An 8,459-nucleotide genomic window follows, 5' to 3' on the forward strand; every position below is an offset into this window, starting at 1 on the left:
GCTGTTTCTTCCACACCGGCCCTGGGGACAGTTTTCCTGCTTCATGGGGGGGCTTTGCCACCGCCCTGTGCCCCCCTTCCTTGTCCCTGAGCCGTCCTGGGAGCACCCGGGGGTCTCTCTGTCTCCCCCCGGTTCCCTGCTCTGCCTTGCTTTTTAAACTCCGCGCCTGGTGAAGTTCAGGTTCTTCTCGTCAGCCCCCGGTGCTTCTGGTTTGGGTGAGCAGAGCAGGTGGTTCTGGTTTCCTTTCTTCTGGGATGAAACTTCCCCAGCCCCTGAGGGCAGGCAGCGAGGAACTGGGGGGGGGGATTTCTTCTCATCATCACCAGCAACCCCCCAAATCACCTCTCGGTTCCAAATCACCTCTCGGTTCCAGGTAAATTCTGCCCGACAGTTTAGTTTTTTCTTACATCGCTTTGCCACTTTTCAGCCTTTTCCACTGTACCCGGTAAAAGCAGCAAAAAAAAAAAAAAGGGCTTGGGAAGCTGTGGAATTCCCCTCTCTGCTCCCTGTTGAAGGGAAAGGCGAGTTCCTGCTGGTGCCCATCAGGAAGGAGCTGCTCTGTCCCTCTCCGGGCACCCGCAGCCCCATCAGGGCGTTGCAGCCGGATGAGGATGCTGAGCTGTGCTGGGGGCTGGGGCTGGGACCTTCCTGCTGCCTCCTCCTCCCGGCCCTTTTCCGACCTGCCCTCTGCTTCAGCCTGACGCTTGGCTTTGTTTGGGTTTCTTTTTCACTTCTGGAGTGTTTGTTGGGCTTCTCTGAAATCGGGTTGGGTGGGACTTCCAGCGTTGACAGCTTTTTCCTCGTGTGCTGCTGTTGTGTCCTGGCTTCCCTCAGCAGCAGCATTTCTGCCTTCATCTTTCTGACCAAACCAAATCTTCAGGTTCACATCTGGAAATCAGCTCTGGGCTGCAGTGAGCAGCTTTTTCCAACCCCCCCCCTCCTTTTCCTGTAGTGCTGCTGCACTGGTGTGTTTGAGATGCAGTTTCCTTGGGTCTCCTGGAAGAGTCATTTGTTGGGAATAACTTTCCTCACTGAGGGACTGCACGTGCCTTTTTATTGCTGTAAAACACAGGTGGTTTCACAGTCCCTCTGCCAGTCTCTAGCAGAGTTGGTTTAGTGGTAGTTTCTGTGCTGAACTTAGGTGAGGCTGCCACCCATCTCAGGTCCTGTCATTCATTGCTGCCAGTTCTGTCTGCAGAGCCACACTTGCCCTTAGATTTTTGTAGCTTTTTTTCTGCTCCAATGTGGGTTCTCTGGGACCCAAACAATCTGTCCCAATCTCTCACATATTTCATGAAGTGGAACAGTTCTGAACAGTCCCCTCCTCTGCACATCCATACCTGGGAGAGAGCTGTGTTATATCCAAGTGTTTAAGCATCACTGCTAGGTGCTGTATTCTGCACATCCCTGCCTGTGTCAGGTGTGGAATCCTTTTACTTTCCAGCTGCCCACCTCTTCTTGCACAATTCCCAGCTTCCAGTCTTCCCACTCTTACTAGCCAGACAGAAGAGAGAGCTGTAGCTGAAGGACCAAGCAAAACAGCTAGTGGGTGAGGAGTTGGCTGAGAGGGTTGATAACCAAGTAACTAATACTTTGGAAAGTTTTAACCATGTGGTGAAACCCAGTGCCAGCAGCTGTAGTGTCTTAGGGAGCTGTGGGACTGCAGCTCCTGCTGTTGGTCTCTGCTCAGCATCCCCATGTGCTGCTCACTTGGGTGTGCTAATACACCTGCCTGCCTGGCCAGGCTGTGCCCTAGACCAGGGAATGGTTTGTAAAACCAAAAAATAAAACACCCCACCCCACAAAACCCCAAATCCCAACAAAAAGCAGCCCTGAGCTCTTGTTTTCTCAGCTTATTCATCTCCTTACGTGGGGCTGCCTGTATAGGTGGAGGTTAAAACAGTGATTTGCAGGGGGTGGGTGGAGGAGCTGTTCAAGTTTGCCCCTCAAGAGGCAGGAGATAAGACAGTTTTGGTAACTGGAAGTCCCATCTCCTCATACAAGGCTTCTCAGGTAACAGTGGTGTTGCCAGACTGTGCAACCAGAAAGGACTGGCCATGACAAACCCAGGTAGTGAATGCAGTGCAGCTACAGGCTTTTAAATCAGCCTTCTGAGTTGGCCTGCTTTGACTTAAGTGGGAGGAAAGCAATATGGTATTGATGGCATTTTAATTTCCTTATAGGAACTGAAAAAAAGATGTAAAAATCATATTTCCAAAGTATGAAATGTAGTGAAGAATGGTGAGCATAAAGTTGCAGGTGCACTGCAGGAGGTCTTTGGTGTTTAATGTGGTTGGCTCAAGCCTCACCTGCTGCCAGTGAGAACTTGGGGCTTATGTGGCTGGTCACAAAACAAGCTGCCTGGCTGCCTGCAATGCTGCTCACTGGTGACTTAAGTGGGGCCTGGCTCTTGTCACTGGACACTTCTGAGTGCAGTCAGGATGCTGGAAGCTTTCTGGTGTGGTGAGATGACTGCCCTGCAGCAGGCTGTCCTCTCTGGGGGAGAAAGTGAACAAGTGGGGAGCTGGGTTTAAGGAGCCCTGGTTTCTTTGATTTAAGGAAAGCTTTTGGAAGCTGCTAAGCTGGTCTGTGGTTTCAACAGAGTCAGCAAATGAGGGTGGTTTTTCATTTTTGAGCCTGGACTTCTTAATTTGTCCTTAAGAGGAAAAAAAACAAAATGGTTTTCTTGATCTTTTTGGTTGCTATGTGTCTGAGAACATAATACATTTGGGGCATGGTTAAATATGCTGGACACTTGATCTCCTTCCCTGGGTGTTGTCACTTTGCATGGCACCTGATTGGATTTGTGTTTTCATATTTCCCAAACTTAAATCTGTGGTGTTGTAGAGAAGATCTACATTCTGTCTCTTCATTCAGGTTTGCAAGTAACAGAGAAGCTGATTTTTCTTTTCCAGCTTCCACTCTGTGTATTTCCTAGTTGGTTTTCAGCAGGTCCAGAAAGCAGTGTTCCTGCTTCACCTCTTACTCATCTTTGCTATCTGTGTTCTGCAGCTGGTCAGTGTTTCATTTCAGAGCCATTAGTGGAGTTTGCTTGCCAAATATCTAAATCTGGGTCTTGCTGTTCTTTCTGGATTGTTTTTTCTCCTATTAATTGGTGTCTACTAACAGCCTCATTCTTTCTCTGACAAAACATTCAAATTCAGTGATCTCACTTCCATAGCACTACTCATCAAACTTCCATCCAGTAGCAGCAATGCCTCAGTGACTTCCAGTAAAATCCACTTGGGAACCAGATTAAAAGAGAAATGCTGGCAGTTCACACTTGGGCATCTGTGCAGACCAACAGCCACGGTGACAGGAACCTCTGTGTACATACGTGGGGAGGAGCTCAGAGCAGACAGGATGCCAGAAGTTTGACTTCTCAATTTCATGCAGTGGTTCTGCCTCAGCATCCAGGAACCTGTTTTCTCATCCTGAGCCCAGGTCAGATCTATCAGCTTCATACTTCTGGGAGCAAACTGTGTAACAAAGTAGTAACTTGTTCTCTTGGGTAATAAAGGTGAGCTGGGCTGTTGGTTGCTGGTTGCCTTTAGGTTTCTCATAGTTGGTTCAGGCCACACAGAGACTAAACCTTGAGAGATCTCTCATTCCTCTAGTGAAGGCTTCATGTCACACTCAGAGGTGCTGGCTGTGAGACTAGGTAAATACAACAAAGGACATGGGGTTGTAAATGAGTTGAATCCCTGGAAATACAAGACTGCAGGCAGACAGCACTGACTTGTAACCCCAGTTGAGGACCTCAGCTCAGTCTTGGCAAGCAGAGCAAAGTGGTAAGTTACAGAAATGGTGAGTGCTAATGATGCTAATTTCAAAGGACAAATCAAAGAGGAGTTGGTCCTGATAGTGTAATCCTGTAGGAAATGTTGGACACAGGGCTGAACAAGCTGCCTGCATCTGCAGGAGCAAATTGGCTTGTCTTCATCAGCTGTATGTCCTCTAAGCAAAAATGGCCTGTTCATTAAACAGTGTAGTTGCTGGTAATGGTGATAATTGTTAATGGAAGAATTTCCTAGGAGGTGTTAGCTTTCAAGTATGTTGGCAGGTTCTCCTTTCAGTGTGTCTAAATGAACAAAAGCTGGAAGACTTTCCTGGGAGGTGTGTTATCTTTCAAGCATGTTGGCAGGTTCTCCTTTCAGTGTGTCTAATAGGGAAATGGAAATCAGAAATACTGGAGCAATCTTGCTTTCTGAATCTCTGTGGTTTGTAAGGTTGCATGTACACTTTGCTTGCAAGCTAAGTAGCTCAACTGCAGCTTTTATTTTAAAGCAAATAAAGAATTAGGTTTCATTCAGTAGATTAACAACTGCTGAACTGTGTGTGTTTCCTTTCCTCCCTTGGTAGTTTGTGCTTTTCTTATGGTGAAGGGTGAAAAAACAACCTTAATGCTCTTTTCCTTCATCTTCTTGGTCTGTGTGGATTTGGGATTTTGACAGATGACAACAATGGTGTAAGCTCATAAATTTGTCCAAGCTTGCTCAGTTTGCTGTGGATGAGAAGTGCTAAAATAGACAGGCAGGGCCTTAAACAAACAGGGCTGTTTGATCAGCAGCAGTGCCCTTTGCTGGGAGCTACATCACTTTCCTGTTACTGGACACAAGGTACTGCAGCTTCTCCTCTCATAGATGCAAGAGTCTAACCTATAAGTGACTTAAATATCAGTATTATTGTGGGATGGCCATGGCTTGCTTCTCATAAACCAAAGGGTGGGAGGTGCAGGGTTGTTCAGAGTAGGGTTCTTGGGGGTTTCTTCCCTCAGTCTCCTCCCTGTCTGGGTGAAGCCTGATCTGTTGAACAGGCACTCAGTGCAGGGAAACTTCTGCTGGGAACTAGGGATGCAGGACTTCCCAGGATGATCTACCCTGCCCATTATAGCTCAGGGAACACCAGATTTGTTTGTCTTGTTTGGGGCTTGGTTGGGAATTTCTTGAATGTCTTAATCTCTTGGATCTTAACTTGAAGGCTTCCAATCTCTTCATGTTGTTTTCAAAGTGTTGTTTCATCTTCTCTGATTTTTCCTTTGTTTCAATCTCAGAAAGAAGTGTGGATGGGGGCACTTTCAGTACCTTCTATGACATGAGACATTGAAATGGTTATTGAAATTCTGATACATTTTAATGAGCATCTCCATAACCCTGCTTTCCTTCACATTAATAAATCTCCTGGCAGAAGACAACTCCTAGAACCTAATCTGGGCTTCATCTGAGAGTCTGCAATAACTGATCTCTTATGAATAGACTTGACTCTCTCACTGCAGGATGGGAAATGTCTTGTAGGAAAATAAACAGATCTGTACAAGTGATGGCCAGAATGAGTTGAATAGCAACAATGCTTTTCCTCCATCTTTGCTTTTATGAAATGTGCCTCAAGTTACACATCTGGTTCACCTCTCTTCTGGTAACTGAGGAATTGATCTTTGCTTCTGAAGCAGATGTTCCTGTCTGAAATTAAATGTGTTTCTAGTCCTTTGGTGTGGCAGTGATGAAATCTGAAATACTAGGCAGAAACTTGTAAATTCTCATGTGTCTGAGGTTTCTCTTGGCTTCTGTTAGGAAGGTACATCATGGCAAAGAAGCCACATGGTGTTTAATTTTCTCTGTAGCTTTTGAGCTTTATTGCCTATTTAAATAGTAATGTGGCACCTTAGGCCATGTCCCTTTCTAGAGCTCTTCAAGACATTTTGAAGCAAGTGGTAGTTCTGCCATGAGCTGGCATGCCCAGATCACCCCCTTTCTTAGTAAACTCAAGTCATTTGTACAAACTTTGTATCAGTGAGTGTTTCTGTAGCCTGAGTCTCTTCACTTTGTGCCTGTCAATTCCTGGTGCCTTTTTAACACTGAAAGGCTGCAAACATTTTCTTGTTTCTTGTCTGGAGTATTTTCTCAAAGTAGAGTTATCCTGTAGTGTCATCACATAATAAAGTCAGTTCTGACTGCACATGTTACTGATTACCCAGCAGCAACTGAGAGGTTTGTGTAGCAATTTCCTTCCAGATCAATTCTGACCCAGCAGTCAGTTGGTTTCCCTACCACATTCAGCTCATGCTCTATCAGTTACATCTGTCTTCTGATGAAGAGGAACCTCTTGCTGAGGGACACAGCCAAAGACATCTGCCAACATCCCCCCCAGCTCATTCTGCCCTGATGAGCAGTTACCCTTTGGTCTCTGGCTGGTGTCATTGCTCTTCTGGAGTATCTTCCAAACCATGACCTGCTCCTGGTTCACCTAAGGTGCCCTGCCAGAGGTTTTGGTGTGACTTAGTTGGTGTTTCTGAGAGAGAGGCTGCCTGACCTTACCCTCTAAGTTGCTTCAAGCTAATGGGCCCAGGTATGGTGTGACTTGCCCCATTGCCCTCACAGGAGGGTCCCTTGGCCAGAACCCATTTCTGTGATGGGCTCAGCTGCCTGCTGGTCACCATGGAGAGCACAGGGGCTGACAGTGTGGAGCTGTGTAAGGCTGTCAGGAGAGCCTTAGGTGTCTGCCAGGATGGATGAGCTCATGAACAGTCTCAGGGAATCTCTGAGCCTGCCTTCATCCATTGACACTGAGCAGCCCTCAGTCTGATGCCTCAGAAGTGGAGCAGCAGTGAGGGGAACCACTTCAGCTCCTGGTGAGAGCAACCTACATCACTGCAGTTGTCTCTCTCTCACAGGCACAGTAAAAAGGGGACATCTGAAGTGCTGTGGAGCTGGTACAGTGCTGCTCTGCAGAGGGCTGCCAGCCCTCCTCATCCAGCTGCTGGGTGGGCTCTGGTGTCCTCACTTGCCAGAGGTGCTTTTGCTTCCCTGTGTCACATTAAAGCCATGCAAATAGTTTCTATAGCAACAGGTCTTCTTGCTTAGCTGTGACGTAGGATCCTGAAAGGTCTTTCTCAATCTGTCTTCAGCCAGTTCTGTTTTTTGCTTTTATCAACTTTTTTTTGAAGATAAAGAGAGGGGGGAAAATTAATTCTGCTCTGTTTCAGGAGTTACCTTGCAGCAGAGGTGACTGTTCATTTTTTAAGAGCCCACTGAAGTTTCTCCAAGAGGACTTGAACTCTGAGCTGAAGGAAAATCAGCTGGAATCACTTGCAGAGAACACCCCCAAATCTGCATAAAATGTTTGTTCTTCTTCCTGTCCTCCCAGTCATTTGTTTTAATTTGAATTTTAGCTTTTTAACATGATGTGTCTAGACTTAAGGACTTGAGCAGTAAATACCCTCAGATTTTCTGGGGTGGTAGAGAATGAAAATGATGTTATTTGCAATTGTTTTTAGCTTATAGACAGGGCTTGGTGGCAGCACTTGAGCACAGCTGCCACTAATGAAAGTGAAGTGAGGGCAGGTACAACTCTAAGAGGGATGATTTATGAACATGCCCATCTTCTTGCTAGCAGAGGAGACACTAGTCCTGTCCTACTGATGTGGAGGGTTATGTAGGTGGTTCTTGGAGGGAGTGAAAGTGCTTCATTTGAGAGGAGGAATCTCCTTTATGAATTAAGGAAAAGTAGCCTGTTGAGCAGGAGTCCATTTGAGCTGCAGGTGCCTTGCTTTGCCAGGAAACTTAACAGTAGTTACTTCTAGCCCTCCTTTCTTCTATGTTTTTGTTTCTAAGATCCTGGTGTTACAGGAGGAAGGGATAGCAAAGATGCAGGTGGGTATTTTGGAGCTGAGAGGCACAGCCACATTGCTCTGTGTGAAGTGGGGTAGGGCTGGGCAGGGGCACCATGACTCTTAGGTCTTGCCCTGAGTGGCCTTCAAATGAGGAAACAAAAATCAAGCTAGTGAAGCAGGTGTGTGCCCTAGTAGGCAGCATGAAGGAATGGGAAAAGAGGCACAAACTCATCCTCAGCTTTTCTTCTGGCCTGGTTAATCTGGGGCCTTGTTTCCCCTTCTCTCCTTTCAGCTCTTAAGTTCACCAGAACATGTGCTGCAGGCTGAGCTTCTCGAGGCCCTGTTTGATGCTGTTTCGAGTTGAATGACTGAAAAATAGGCAGACAAGGTTAGATAAAATGGTGTTGCCTCCCTGCACAAAGTGTTTGAGTCTCTGCCAAACCCCTCTCCTGTGTAATGACAGAAGACAAAGGCTGTGGTGGGACATGGCAGAGAATCTTGTTGCAGCTACTCTGACCCAACTCTTATTTTGTCAACACAAGGCTTGGATTTCCAAGGGGGAGGTGTAGGGATGGACAAATAAGCTGTGCTCATTTGCAGGATAACAGGCTTGTGGAGTGTGAGCAGGGTAGAGGTAACTGGGGCTCTCCTCTCACACCACAGATATTTACTCAGGTCGTGGTCTTCAGTCTTCCATTTTGTTTTACCTTGTGCCCCTGTATAATCTAGCAGTTGTGAGGGGGTTACTGGAGGGCCAACACCAGGCTGGTTTCTTCTTTTAGAGGCTCTGGGCCTCCTTGAAAAGGAGTGACTGGTGCTGACTTAAAATCAGCACCCCTTGCTGCAGGCA

The sequence above is a fragment of the Chaetura pelagica genome, unplaced genomic scaffold (genome assembly GCF_000747805.2).
Source record: "Chaetura pelagica isolate M959 unplaced genomic scaffold, ChaPel_1.0 scaffold274, whole genome shotgun sequence".
Lineage (NCBI taxonomy): Eukaryota > Metazoa > Chordata > Aves > Apodiformes > Apodidae > Chaetura > Chaetura pelagica.